The sequence below is a fragment of the Aythya ferina genome (assembly GCF_964211825.1).
Source record: "Aythya ferina genome assembly, chromosome: 1".
NCBI lineage: Eukaryota > Metazoa > Chordata > Aves > Anseriformes > Anatidae > Aythya > Aythya ferina.
The window spans coordinates 30,753,150-30,767,145 of NC_140296.1; the positions used below are offsets into that span (position 1 = coordinate 30,753,150).

Sequence of the window (13,996 nt, forward strand, 5' to 3'; positions counted from 1 at the left end):
TCACTTCCATCAAGATCAATAGGAGCTGCCAATGCAATGCTATTAAAAGGTCTGCTAAGTAGAAACTCATTTTTTTCCAAGCTGGCCTTTAAATGATCAAGAATCTAAATCTCCCTGAAATCTCCCTCCATCCCTAAGGAGCTAAGTTGCTTTTCAAAGTGGTACTTGGGAGAATAAGTCATTTTTCAGAATGTCTTCTTGAAAAATGTTGCTGTGGATCCTCTTAGATGCTGCTTGTGGCAATAATATGTTGGCGAGGGATCATGATATCAAAGGAAATTTGATTATCAATTAGTCGAGCATGTTCTGGGGCAGATCAAGTGCAAAGAATAACTTTATTTAGCTTGAAGTATCTGGTAAACATAAAGAGAAAAAGGGCTGTGTAGTTGGACGGGTCTTATCTCAGTATCTTTATTTACATTTTCAAAGAACACTGACGCAATAGAGCTACCAAAAGAACTGCTTTCCATCAGCCTGGGAACAGAAACAAATTAGTCTTTAATAGCGTTGTGTGAAAACTATGGCAAATGTTATGTAAAACTGTGCAAACAGAATGTTTGTGTTCTAGTTCCAGGTCATTTAGTGGGCAAAAAAAAAAAAAAAAAAAAAAAAAGAGAGACATTTTGTGTGAAATAGTCATGAAACGGCTTGTTATTATATAAGGATAGGAACTGCTAGATCAGACTAATGGTGACATGCCCAGAACCAGATGCTTCAAAGGAAAATGCAAGACATCCCAGCGTGGATAATTATGAAATAGCCTGACCATGGGGGAAATTTCTGCATAAACGACTTTAGTCCTAAAAGGCTATGTGTTTATATTTCTTCCAACAAGGTTTCAGTGCGATTTCCCATGGATACAAAGCTTATGCAACCAGTGCACTGCCCGGCTGTGCAAATCTCTGCCTCCCTCCCTCTCTGTCCACTCTCCTGCCTCCAGCACCTCCTGAACACCGCTGATCTCTGCCACCTGAAGCAGAGGAGAGGAGGTCTCACAAATAGCCTACAGGTTTCATGAATATAAGCTGTTCCTCAGTGAGGAGAGACGGGTAATCGTGCCAGCTCAGGGTGAGCTTACACCTCCTTAGAAACCACATGGGAGAGGATCTTACGAGTGCTCCAGCTGTGGGAAAAGCCTCAACTGTGGCTCTCCATCAACATGAGATGCAAATCCCAGGTAACCACTGGCACTAATGGCACTGCCTCTTTTTCCTATTGATTATAACTTTGGATATCCTCAGGATCTGATGTAAATGCTTAATTCTTTGTGACTGAGCGTGTTCTTAGCTTTAACAACATCCAGGGCCAATGAGCACTGAGTCAGGAGTTGAATAATGTCCTGGTAGGACGTTTCCTTTTGGTACCTGTGATCTACAGATTTCACTGTGACTTTTCCCATAAAGCAGCTGGGCTCAATTAGTGCATGATGCGCTTTATGGGCCAGTGGGCTAATTTGTAAATTAATTAGAAATAAGTGGAAGGCAGTCTCTCATCTCTTGGGAACACTAGAATTAATTGTTTCAAGGTGTTGAAATCCTGCCTTTTTGCCATGCTGGACTTTTTGACCCTTCTCTGAAATAAAAAACATTTTAGAAGCCTTATGTTCCTTTTTTTTTTTTTTTTTTTTTTTTTTTTTTTTTACAGACAATCCATTTCCCATTCAACAGCTGCAGAGTCTTCAGGACAGAGATATGGAGTGTCTTCAAAGCTTGGCTGTCTTCTCAAGGACAAGGGTCACCGTGAGCTGCCCTGTACCAATCCATTCCTCTTGCACTGCCCGTCCCACATCTTCTACCACTTGCTCATAGCCTGCACAGCAGCTTGACTTGAGCAAAGCCTCCTTGGAGGAGATCCATGGTAGAGTCCTTGTGATAGTGGCTGCACAGGACAGCATTTGGATATTGTAACAGAAGTTATGATAGGAAATACTGATGTGGAAAGGTGGATCTCCTAAAACAGAAAGAGGCATGTATATGTTTCCCACAAAATTCAGCTGCCAGTATAACATTGCTAATGGGGGAATTTATTCATAGATATTTTGGCAACTCCTCAAGGTAGTCTCATTTCAATCGCAAATCTCTCTCTTTACTTTTCATTAACACTTGTGCAAGGAAAGTTTTGTTCCTAGGAGCACGATTGGGAAGGCACTATGACACACCCATCGGTGGGTTGCTTGGTCTTAAAATAAAGTAAGTAAAATGAAATCAGTGTATATGTCATCTGGAAGCCCAAATGATTTATATGATGAATCAACCTGTCAGGGACAGTCAGGGCTGACAACCAATATGTCATGTCTCAGATGGTGGATTACAGAGTTCAACTGCTTAGCTTAACTGCAGACCACAAATATGTAAGAAAACGGAGATCTGGAGCCTGATTATACAAGACATTAATTGAACAAGTTCAGAAATTTACACTGTGTACGTTTCTCCCCTCTATGACCTGAGCTGCGTGTTCTTTCCATTTCCTGGAGATGTGGCTTTTAGTCGCTGAAGAAGAAGCAATGAAATGGACGCCTGGTAGCCCGAGAAGAGGAGCAGCAAGGTCCTGTGAATCCAAAGGGACAGAGGCTCTGCTAAATCCAAGAGAACCAGCGGCTGTTCTTACTGGTTTCTTGCTGAAATGATGCTCTGGGGAATTTTGCTGGGTTTCTGTGAAGCTGGAGAGCGCTATGTGTTTTTGACAGGACCACATATTCTGATGTAACGCCATGCTTCTCGGAGCAGCCATATCAGCACCCTATTTTCTACACCTTTTATTTGGAATTTAGACATTCATGTCCACGCACGCATCTTACTTCACGTTCCAGTCTTCTCTGCCATGTCTACAACACATCCTTAACCCTCATTTCCACACTCCCGCATAATCTACTGGAGGGGTGATTTTTTTGGCATTTGGGAATGGTGTTAACAAGGATCAGATGCTGCCATTGTTTATGAAAGAGCTAGGTTTCCTTTACCAGCTGTGGCATGCGTCGGTAGAAAAAAATTCCGGCAGTGTGGGCATTACAGTGGAGTTCTTGTGTTTAGCAGGTGAAAAGTCAATGCTCTACCTGTAACGAGGTTTGCTCATGGAAAACCCCTTGAAGTTGTTTTTAGCAGCGGGGCATTAGTCACCCCCGGGCAGCTGCTGGCCGCTCGGCGCTTCTGGCTCACGCCATGCCGCGCGCGAGGGCTGTTTTGAAGGCTGCAGAGTGTTAACGGTGACTCTTGCTTTGCCTCAGGTGTTAAGTTTAAGCACATGGGTCCTGGTTATTTTAGGAAAACATGAGCTCATGTTCCAGGCAGCCTTCCCTCCGGTGAGAAGTGGTGCGTTGCAGTCCTTTCCTGTGCACGGGGCAGGGGCCAGTAATACCCTGCTTCTAGAAGGATCATGTGTGCCTTGGGATTTCTACCAGTTGGGTAGATTGGGAGTCCTACTTGGGTTTTCTCTGGGGACATGGGGTGGTGGGACCATGCAGCACCATCACGGAACACCTCCAAAAGTAGCATGAGATGACACATGGCCACCCAAATTGTCTTGTTGCACCCGGTGCCCTTGAGGGTGGTGACCTGCCCACACGGGGGTCTCGCTGGGGAACTGAGGGTGGGTTTGGAAAGTATGAAGAGGCTGGTGAGGATATGTATGGAAAGGCAAGCACGGCTGAGGGCTGGGAAAGAGATGCTTTCTGTGTCAGACAGAGATCAGGCAAAGAGGAGACAGTGGAGAGGTGAGATCATGGAGCGAGGTCTGAGGAGTGGAATCTATGAGAGTATCAAAAGCACCGTATTAAGTCATGCTGCATGAAGGCTAAGGCGGCTCCTAAAAAATGGGAAAACACAGGTGGTGAAGGAAGAAATCAGTTTAATAGACCTGAAAGCTGGCTTGCCCACAGAGACTCTGGCTCAGAGCAATGATTTTTGCCTGATGAATACTTGCCCATCTCCTCCACTCCATGGCTTCCCCCCATCTCCAGCACTGGACAAGCAGGGAGGGGACCCTTGGTCATTGCTCAAGGAGGATGCTGGATTTTTCAGCTGGTGGACAAGGGCAAGGAAAGCCCAGCGAGGACAGGTCCCTCTCCAGGTGCAGGGTTGGGGACCCGTGTTGGTGCATGGCAGGAACCAGAGGAGGGGGACCACCAAAGGATGCTCAGCTGTGTCCCTTCTCTGGGACCAGCCATCCCTTTCCTTCCTCTGCAGCTCAGACAGAGTTCACAGAGAAGTAAGGCTGCTAATATAGACTGTTGCCACTTTATAAGCAAATGTCTTGAAATAATACATACTTAAAGCTTTTACTAATGTCCTTATCATATGGCGGTCTAGGAGCGTGCATAGATTGAATCAGATAAGCAGATCTAGGAAAACTTTCTGACGGAGAGTTCGTTTAAAGGTAGCTCTGGGGGAAGAATTTGAAATTCAATTTCTTTTATAGTTTTGACAAAAAAAAAGAGCAAATATGAAAGTGTTCGGAAAGATATAGCATTTTATTTAGACATCTTGTGTTGAAATACTGTGATGTTTTCCTTGGAGGATGTTCAAGGCCAGGGTACCCTTCATTCAAAATACCTAGAAAAAAAATACAACATGGAAAAACTAAAAGAAAACTGCAGAAAGCAGGCTGAACAGAGAGTCTTGCCTGACACAAGGCTACCTGGGAGAGGAAAAGTGGTTGCTTCAGCTGTTGAATTATTCCTTCAATTTTACTGCGAAGGCTCTCCTGTGTTGCTCCGATAGCACAGTGGGGTCTTAAATCTGGCCAGGGGATTCTCCTGCTGCAGGGAAACCCCTGTGCGGCCTCAAGCCAAGGAAATTGTTTAAGCGAGGTTACAGTTGTGTTTAGACCAGGAATGTCCCTCCGAATAGGGCTGAAAGCACAATGGAAAGGCACAATGTGGCTGAGAAGTTCCCTCCTCTGTTTCCATTTTGTGGCTTCTGCAATAATCTGTCAAAGGAACCTTGTAAACCTCTAAGTAGTGGGTTTTTTAAAACATTGCTGTTATGGCAATAGTTTAATGCTGCCTCCTTTGTTATGTGTTAATGGTGCCTTCCTCTTAAGTCTGCTAATAAAAGGAACTTAAACCTCAACAAGAAAGTCCTTGTAAAGTTACAAATCAAACACATTTGTGCTGTTTTTCCCGATACACAAGACACGGGTGTGGGTCTGCACGGGGGCTAACCTCAGCTGCACGCCCGCCGCTGTGCGCTTGGGTCACCTGCTCCACGCATGGAGCAGAGCTGTAAAAGAGAATTTTACACAGTGAAAAGTCTCTTAAACTAAAGGAGAAGGTGAGAAAAAGGAAGGCACAGGGAAAGTTCAGATAAATGAGGAGTAATAGTGAATATTACATCTGGAATCTGGATGGAATGATTCATCTTCTCTATCACATGTTGAGCATCTCTTTAATATAACTTTTGAATCCACCCATGGAATATATTCACAGAGAGATTTTATCCCTGCAAGTGACTTCTCCAGGCTTGTTCACAGGCCTATGGAAAACTCTCCTTTCAGTTATGCTCTTTAGTTCTATATTTATTTCTCCGTAAATAAAATAGGAAAAGAGGGACGTGAATAATTTTCCCAAACTGGTGTGGGTGTCACCATACATACTGCAGAGGCAGCCCTGTCCTCAAGGCACTAGACTGCTGCTATCTTCATGAGGGGGTGATGAGTGCACATGGATAACAGTAGAGTCTGGCCATTTTTGGAGTAAGCTGTGGTTTAGATGACATCTTGAGAAGGCTCCCAGCTTTATTTCCTATGTTTTTTAGGAGCAGTTACTTGTTGGGAAAGTAAATATAAGAAAAAATATAAATGACTGGGAAGTGTAGACTGATTTCTGGAGACAAGTGCAGTGGAAAGGACAGTGAGGCTTTGGACAGACCTAGAAAATACAAAAAAATAAGCCAGCTACACCCTTCCTATTGCCAAAACACTGTGCTTTTATATAGAGAGTGTGAGGGTAACCTCATGGAGTCATGCAGAGGTGTTTTTTGGCTCACCTGGCTTTGTCTCTATGTGCTTTTGTACAAAAGCAGGGGCCATCCCCTGTGAACACTGTGGAGGTCAACACCTACTTAGCCACCAAATGGCAGTAGGCCACTTGGAGTTGTTCTGAGGGCCAAATCCAGTCCACCTCATTCGAGATATGCTGGTGAAGCCTGTGTGTGGCCCTGGAACTGTTTTGGTGTGAACACGAAGTGCCCTGACAGCATTGCTACAATTACCTCATCCATTAAAAGCACAGGGGCTGTGAAAGGATGGGAGAGGGATAAAAGCACAGCCCCTACATCTCCATCTCCACGGTGATGCTGAATGTGGGCTGCCCTGTCTGCACCTCTGACCACTTCCCCCACCCCCCAAAAAAAGCCTGGGGGCTGCTTGCAAACAGCCTGGTGCTGGGCCTGAATGACCAGGGCTCTCTCCCCGTGGGCAAGCCAGCTGTGTTATGACTTTCAGCCATGTTTTAATCGGATTGATGGAGTGGCCGGAGATGCTGATGGGATTAGAGCTCAGCACGATGACGAAGCACTCGGGATTTGCCCTCTCGCTGATCCCTGCAGCACACCAGTGGGGAATGCATGCTCCTGATTTACAAGCCTTTACAAAGCCCTGCTTTGAGGTGGAGCACCTCCTAAAAGACACGGGCCCAACCCAAACACACCTCACAATCTGCAGCCAGCGCTTGGTCCGAATTTCTTTTGACCTTGCCCCATGTATCATGCATGGTCTCAAGCACTGAGACATCACCAAGTGGGACCCAGAGGCACTATAGGGGCAGTGGGCATTTGGCCATGCTTCCTGTGAGGTGACCACACTGTGAGCATATCATTTCTCTCCACCAATCAGAAGACAGCCAAAATAATTGCTCTTGGGGCTGGCCGGCTCAGAGGGGATTACAGGCTGGGGACTGTGGTGGGTGTAGATCATCTGATGTTCAATGACAGCAGTGGAGCAAAGTGGATTTGCAACAGCTATGAGTTGCACTTAAAAATACTCCTTTTTTATTTTTTCCCCTGTGTGAAATTAAGGTAAAGCACTTCTACAGCCTCCCATTGCTTTGTTTACAGCAGCAGTGTCTCTAATGCTCCCTCTAATGCTGCCCCATTTACAAATTGCAAGTACAATGCGAGAGTCATCCGGACTGTTATCACAAGGATGGAGAGCTCTCCAGCTTCAGCGAGCCTCGGATTTTAAGCCCTGAAAGAGCAGCTTGACACCCAGTGACCTGCCTTGTAATGTTCCTAATCCACCTCTTTATAAATACAGGCTCCGAGCGGGGCAGAGGGGGAGTGCAGCCGGGAGGATCTCACAGCCTCGCACGCTGCTTGCGGGAAGCAGATGAAGGTGCTCACAGGCTAAGTGGATTAAGCCCGGGTAACGTCAGTTCAAAAATAGGAGGCACAGCGTGACATAAAGGGCTGGGGAAGCGAGGTTATCTGACAGCGACCAGGAGGATGCTATGCTGGAGGTGCCCAGGGGACGCCTTTCCTTCAGGACACAGCTCTTCCTGGTGCTGAGCAGGATCCTCTGCAGTGTGCTCCCTGCCTGTCCTTCTCCTTGCCCTCATTTAAGCACTGCCAAGCACCCGGGCTTGGTTGGGAATGGGTCAGTGTGTGTGCCTGGCCATACGGGATGCCAGACCTTCCTCCAGAGCAAGGCAGAGCATGGAGTTGAAAATAAGATTTAGAAACAATAAAAAAAAATAAAAAATAATATTAATTAAATCTCCATTAGAATAAATTTTTAAAATAAGGCTTAAAAACATGATTTAAATAATAGGAATTATGAAACCTTCCTTGTGCCTCCCCAGACTTTTTATTTCTTCTTTACTTGATGCACAGACTGATGCCCTCCAGGACAGCGGCTGTTTGTACCTTGTATTTCCTGCTTGAAAGAGAATCTCCAGGGTTTTGCTAACCACAGCAATACCTAAGTCCACAGCTCCTACTTCTCCAGAAAACCTGACATTATCAGACTGTTCCTTTTCCCTTTTGCCCCATTTGTTTTCTACACGCACACTGGTGTTAAACCTGTTTTAAACGAGTGGTTGCCCTTATAATCTGAAGCATGTGTTGATTTCATATTTGCCAACTCAAAAGCAGCTGAGTGGGCTTTTGACCAAATATTAAAGAAATGAAACCTATTTGATCCAATAATGGTGTCAGTAATTTTAAGGTTGCAATAGTAAGCAAGGAGGATGCATAAATTAATGTACAATGTGCAGGGCAGTGACTCTTTCAGACTCTTTATCTTATCATGCTAATAAGTATATCTTGCTTTGCATTTTTTTTTTCTTCTAGATTTAAATACACAGAAGAGCCCTGTTTGGTTTCACATACATAGGGTTTGTGCTATCAAATGACATTTACAACCTTGCATCTGCCTCTCGGCCCCCAGGAAAAGTTTGCTTTTTCTTTTTGTCCTAACGCTGCAGGAGTTAACAGCTTGGGGGATGGAAACGGGTCTGAGAGTCTCCAGGAAGATAATGCTTGGGAAGACAGGTTTAAGCTAAATAACAAAGCAGATTTCATCAGCCTTCTTGGAAACAAACTGACCGGAGACTTGTGATCCATTTCTAAATTTGGCCTTTGCATTTTCCATGTACAGGAAGTGACGAAAACAGTGGCAGTGAGCTCTGGTGAATCTGGAAACGTACATTAGGGGCTGAAAGCCTTTGTCTGTTAGAGGTCCGAGGCAAGCAAGTTGGGTGTTGTAAACATGATTCACAACAAGTTTAATTTAGACAACAAGCATGGGAAACAGCAGAAGGTCACAGTTCTTTCCTCAAAGTTTTGGCAACCAAAGACTTTTCCGAAAGATGTGAATGTGCTGCACTGACGCAAATATAAATGGAGTTTTTATACTGATTTCTGTTTCCTAAAATGCACCATTTTTGGGTGATGCTAAAATAGCCTGCAGAGAAAAAACCCTGACCTAACGCATGAGCACATTAATTTGTGGCATGCCAAGCTGCAACTGATGAAAATAAAAGATGTTGTGAGCATATGATAAAACTCCTACAGTCGATTTGGTCCTGCCCCAACAATGACAAATTTACTCCTGGATGAATCAGACTAAATGTGTCAGACACTTAAGTACCCACCTGCCAATGCAGAACCTGCCTGTTTCTCAGGCTTTCGTACGTGTGCCTTGTATTTGAGCGAGCACAGTTGTGGATGGAGCAATTTGTTCCAGAAGCTCATTATCGGAGCTTTGCCTCGCTGTGGATGCTACGTGGAGCTTCAGATTTTGACTCAAGCAGGTTTCTTCCTACGGCAGGTTATATAGTGGACAAATGGTCCTCATGAGTTGATAGCTATGAGCACAGTGCTCTTGAAGAGAAGGTTGTGAAACCACTTCTGCACAGAAGACAACAAAATCAGGCTGTGGGCACAGATTTAATGTTTTGTTTATGGGGTACACTTCTGGGAACTGCCCACTCATTTGGGGAGCTCAGTGACACAAACTCACAGTGTCGTGTTTAACGCCTTCCAAATCACACAGCTCAGGTATTCTCAGGATGAGCTCCATCAGTGCCAACAGCAGGCATCTGAGAGCCAAGCATCCCACCAGATCAGTTGGGTTCTCCCTACGGTGAAGTGAGAAAAAGAGGTAGGTAAGGATAGCTGAAAGGAATAGATCCCATCCCGAGCTACACATCCGCAGGAGGTGGGGCAACACCATAGCTGCTTATTTCTTTCTCCAGTGAAGCCAGACAAGGGAGCCCTGGTGATCAGCACACTAGGTGACCCGGCTTCTAGATGGCTAAAATTAAATTAAATGAATCCCAGCCTCAGCAAAAACACTCTACCAAAACACTCTGTCATATGCAGGTCTTGTGAAAACACACGTCTTCAAGACTTCAGAGAATCTCTTAAACATATTTGAAAAGGCTGTTATCAAATAAAACCCTCTGGAGGGTTTTGAAGCCCAAGAAGAGAAGATTTGTAGTGGTCCGGAAAAAAAAGCCCTTAGTATGTAGAATTGTTTAGCTGGGAGGGAGCTTTTCAAAATGTAAGATTTTTAGGTTAACACAGCCTCCCAGTTTTCCCTGGAACCTGTCCTCTTAAATCCTCCAGAAGCATTTGAAAACTCCCTATCTAAATTAAAAAGAAGTATTAAATTTATGAAACTCAGAAAGCGAAATTTGGTTTCTGGAGAGAACTTTAAGTCATAGGACTTGCAAACTGTACCCAGGATTCAAAAGTATTTTAAAATGCATCTGGATGGAAATACCCAAAATCATAAATAATGTCACAGAGCCATTTTGCCACACGCGCCCTTGAAAATCTGTCCTTTACTTTCTACCCTTTCTCATTCCCTTTAATTAAAAGCAGCAAAAATACCAAGCAGTTGTATTTTCTGATTGTCTGCTGGCCTCTGTGAGTAAAACATGCCACTCACATAAAGCAAATGTGTGTGTTAGAGGGAAGGTTTTGCATGGCTTACTGTCTAAAATGAATGTTTTGGATCATTCTGTTTACATGTACAGATGGCTTTCTCAGAGGATTCCCCATGAAATCACAACACTATTTTATTTTATTTAAGCATCTTACTAATAATTATGAAACTAGATCAGTCTGATTGTCTCTTGAAGAGATTTTTGTCACGCAATCCCAGCATTCACATGTTGTGTTTACAGACCCAAAACATGTGCGTATGGCCAGTGTGAACTTCTGGAGAAACTAATGATGGGTAATTTTGCAGCCAGATTCCTCAAAAGCTTCCATTTTCTGTTTTTTAGGGAAGTCTGGGAAGCCTGATTGTTTACAGGGACAGAAAAGCATTGTAAATTTGGAAAATGAAGCCCACTCCATTGTACAAAACTCCATAAATACAAATTATAATTTTATTGTGTTTAATAAATTTAAAAATAAATCCAAAAAAAACATCCATGGGAAAAAGCCATTCCTCCAGGACCAGGAGGAGGGAATGCTCCCAGCCATTGCAAAACGTCGACATGTTGCAGTAATATCCTCCTGTCACCTCTGTTGCAAGCTGTCGCATTTGGGAACCCTATGGTGGGATTAAACAACAGTTTCAAACAGATTAACTAAGGAATAGACACAGCCCTGTGCGGGTGCCTTGGCTGAATTGGTGAAAGCAGTGTTTTGCTTTACCCACCTCTGCACGGGAAAAGCGGTGGCACCTGCTGCAGGAGAGGTCTCATGAGCTTTGCTTCGTGCAGCGTTGAGTATTTCTGCTTGAAATGAAGAATTTTGGACCTTTTGGAGCCCAGTCACCTCAATGGCTTTGGTTACATCGCAGTGAACTCAGCATCTGGCAGGATTGCACCCAAGCAGCCTGGCTGTCTCAAGCAAACAGATTGGCGTTGACTAATTAGTGTAACGGTTATTGGCTTTAATGTCCCATGAACTTCTCTCAAAGCTCGCCTAAAACCCAAGAGCTAAAGGGCACGTGAGCACTGAAGTGAAGGGGGGAGTATCATATTTTACTACCAGCTTTTGAGAAAAATCCTATTCATAGCCCTTCTGGGACCACACTGGCTTCTGAGACATATTTTCTCTTGAGAGCTGGACCAAAGATGCAAGCCAAAATGACATGAGTTTTGTGAAATCTGCATTTGCAAGGGGCAGAGGGGAGAAATCTGTATAACCACAGGAAAATAGTTTGAATTCCAAGGGAAGAATGCATGCGTAGAATTCGGTTTCACTCAATTTTTATTTTTATTTTTTAATGTGACCGTATGCTTCATTGTTCTTGATGTTGTTTCAAGGGGGAGAGGACATTTAAGGATAAGAGGAATTCTGGATGATCGGAATAAGCAGGTCTCACATCAAAATAGTGACATCTGTAGCTATGGTCTGGTTGGTTTGCGGTCCTGTACATTTTATTCAACACAAAATTGTAATAACTCATGATGAAAGGACTCTGAGGCTTCTGCTGAGTCAAATCAGGGAAGACTCTCATTTAGATAAGGAAATTTTACCTGAGTAAGAGCTCAATGTGGACTGCAAAATCTGGTCATGAAATCCTCAGCTAAGGCGATAAGAGACCAAAATCCTTCAGACAGACAAGTAAAATAGGATTTCCGACCTCCATGGTTATTCACCTCCTGCTAATGAGCTCTGGCATCTGTGGCAGAATTGTTAAAAGAGTATTGATCTCCTGCAAAATTTGGTGCGTAACGGTGAATAGCAGACACACAGAGAATATCAAATTCTCCTCCCTTGCAATTTCCCAGTGGGCTGATCATTTGGGGAATGCTGGAAATGCAGATGGCATTTCCATTTCTCAGCTTCATCCATCAAATATCTATTTGATGGTCCATCCAACCAGTGTGACTGGGTTTCTTTTCTTCTTCTTCTTTTTTTTTTTTTTTTCCTTTCCCAAAGGAAGGTTATTGAATGTTGATGCAGTCACATGTTATAAAGCAAAGGGTTAATGAGGGCAACTACTTAAAACCAGGCTCTTGCTCCTGAGCAAAATGAAAGCAATTTATTTTCATACAGTTTCAAAAACAGCCAGTGCTGTTAAATAAATTTGTGTTTCAGTGCACATTTTTCCTGCTCTTTCAAACCTTGCTGCCTACCCCAATGCGAGTGTTAGAGCCTGCATGTGCAGGCAGCACTGAGAGGCAATTTTCCAAGAACAGCCATGAGCACACCAGCACCACTTCATCAAAACAGAATTTTACATGGTCTTACCAGCTGAATGCACAGTTGGCCATGGCGGGTAAGAAGCCACAGGGTGCACGCTCAGATCCGGATCTACCTGACCCATCGGGGCTGGACCTTCCCAGGACCCTCTGTTGGGCTTATCTTGCACTTGTCTCAGAAGAAAAATGAGTTTTGTTGTCCTCGGGGAAAGCGGCTGCTGCCTTTCCTTGAGGACTCCTTTGCACTCTGGAGCAGGGAACTAGGGTCAGCGAGCTAGTGTCACGCACCCGACCTCTTCGCCTCCTTTGGAAAACCTACCCAAATTTGGCCAGGCGACTAACATCTATAAAAAAATCCATCCCTACATGATCCATGGAGACTTCTGACTCCAGGTCAGGGTTTGAGCAGCAAGCAATAAAAATGAAGCATGAGACCATGTGCTGGAGAAAAAAAAAAAAAAAAGATATTGAATAGCTGTTCATTACTCAAGGATTGGGAGCGGGGAGAGAGGCATGGTGGTAAAAATTAGCGTGCAATTCTTATAATTAAAAGCTCTTTCAGGATGCATATGTGCAGAGGAAGGTGAAGTGATATTCTACAAACAACCTTAATTTACACATTCCTTGGTTTTGAAGTGCTCAGGTACTGCTGCACTATGGGTACAAGTGGGTTTTTTTCCTTTTTTTTTTTTTTTTTTTTTTTTTTCCTATTGCATAGCGTGGTCTGCTGCCTTTCAGTTCCCCGTACTTCTCTGGCTTTATATGATGTGGAATATTTGTGACTGCGGTGATGTGATCTCAGAGCTCTTTTCAGGGCTGTGGAAGAAATGAAATGTTGAGCTTATTGCGAGCAGTTGCTAAGAAAGAAAAAGAAAAATGCTATTTTAAGCTGTTCCACAGAAGCACACACTGGCTTGATTGGTTATTGATTCCAGTTTCATTTCAGAAAAAGCACATTCTTAGCCACAAACATGTGCAGCCACATGTTGAGCTCCAAGTGTGAAAAGTGCATCAGCTGTAAGGCTCTGTTCTGAACCCGAGCATCCGAAGTGCTGAGGACCCCCATTTCCAGCTGAAGAGCATGGCCACAGTCCCTTGAGGAAAATCTTCCTGGCTCCTTCAGCTGTATGGAGCTTTGGATTCCCTTTAGTTAGGAGCAGGTTGTGCCTTGGATCTTGCAAGCTGGGACAGGATGGGAAATTAAACAAAGCCATGGACTGCTCCGGACATTGGAGCGTGACAGTCTATGCTGTTGGACTGGTCCAGGGAATGGGGCATGAATTATGCAGGCTTTTTGGACAATGCCTAGACAGGGCAGCATGAAAATTTTAGAGGATGCCATGGGCTCTTCTGTGCAGGATGGCTTTGGTGTCAGGCAACATAAATGGTCTTGTT

General features: G+C 44.1%; 1 long non-coding RNA gene across 1 annotated transcript; it reads left to right on the plus strand.

Annotated features, from left to right (window-relative positions):
* The first annotated feature begins 680 nt into the window (after nt 1-680).
* On the plus strand, nt 681-5,073 carry LOC311423670. The gene is made up of 2 exons (XR_014685774.1): nt 681-1,177; nt 1,645-5,073. It is a non-coding gene; the product is annotated as an uncharacterized lncRNA (long non-coding RNA).
* Nucleotides 5,074-13,996: the final 8,923 nt, after the last annotated feature.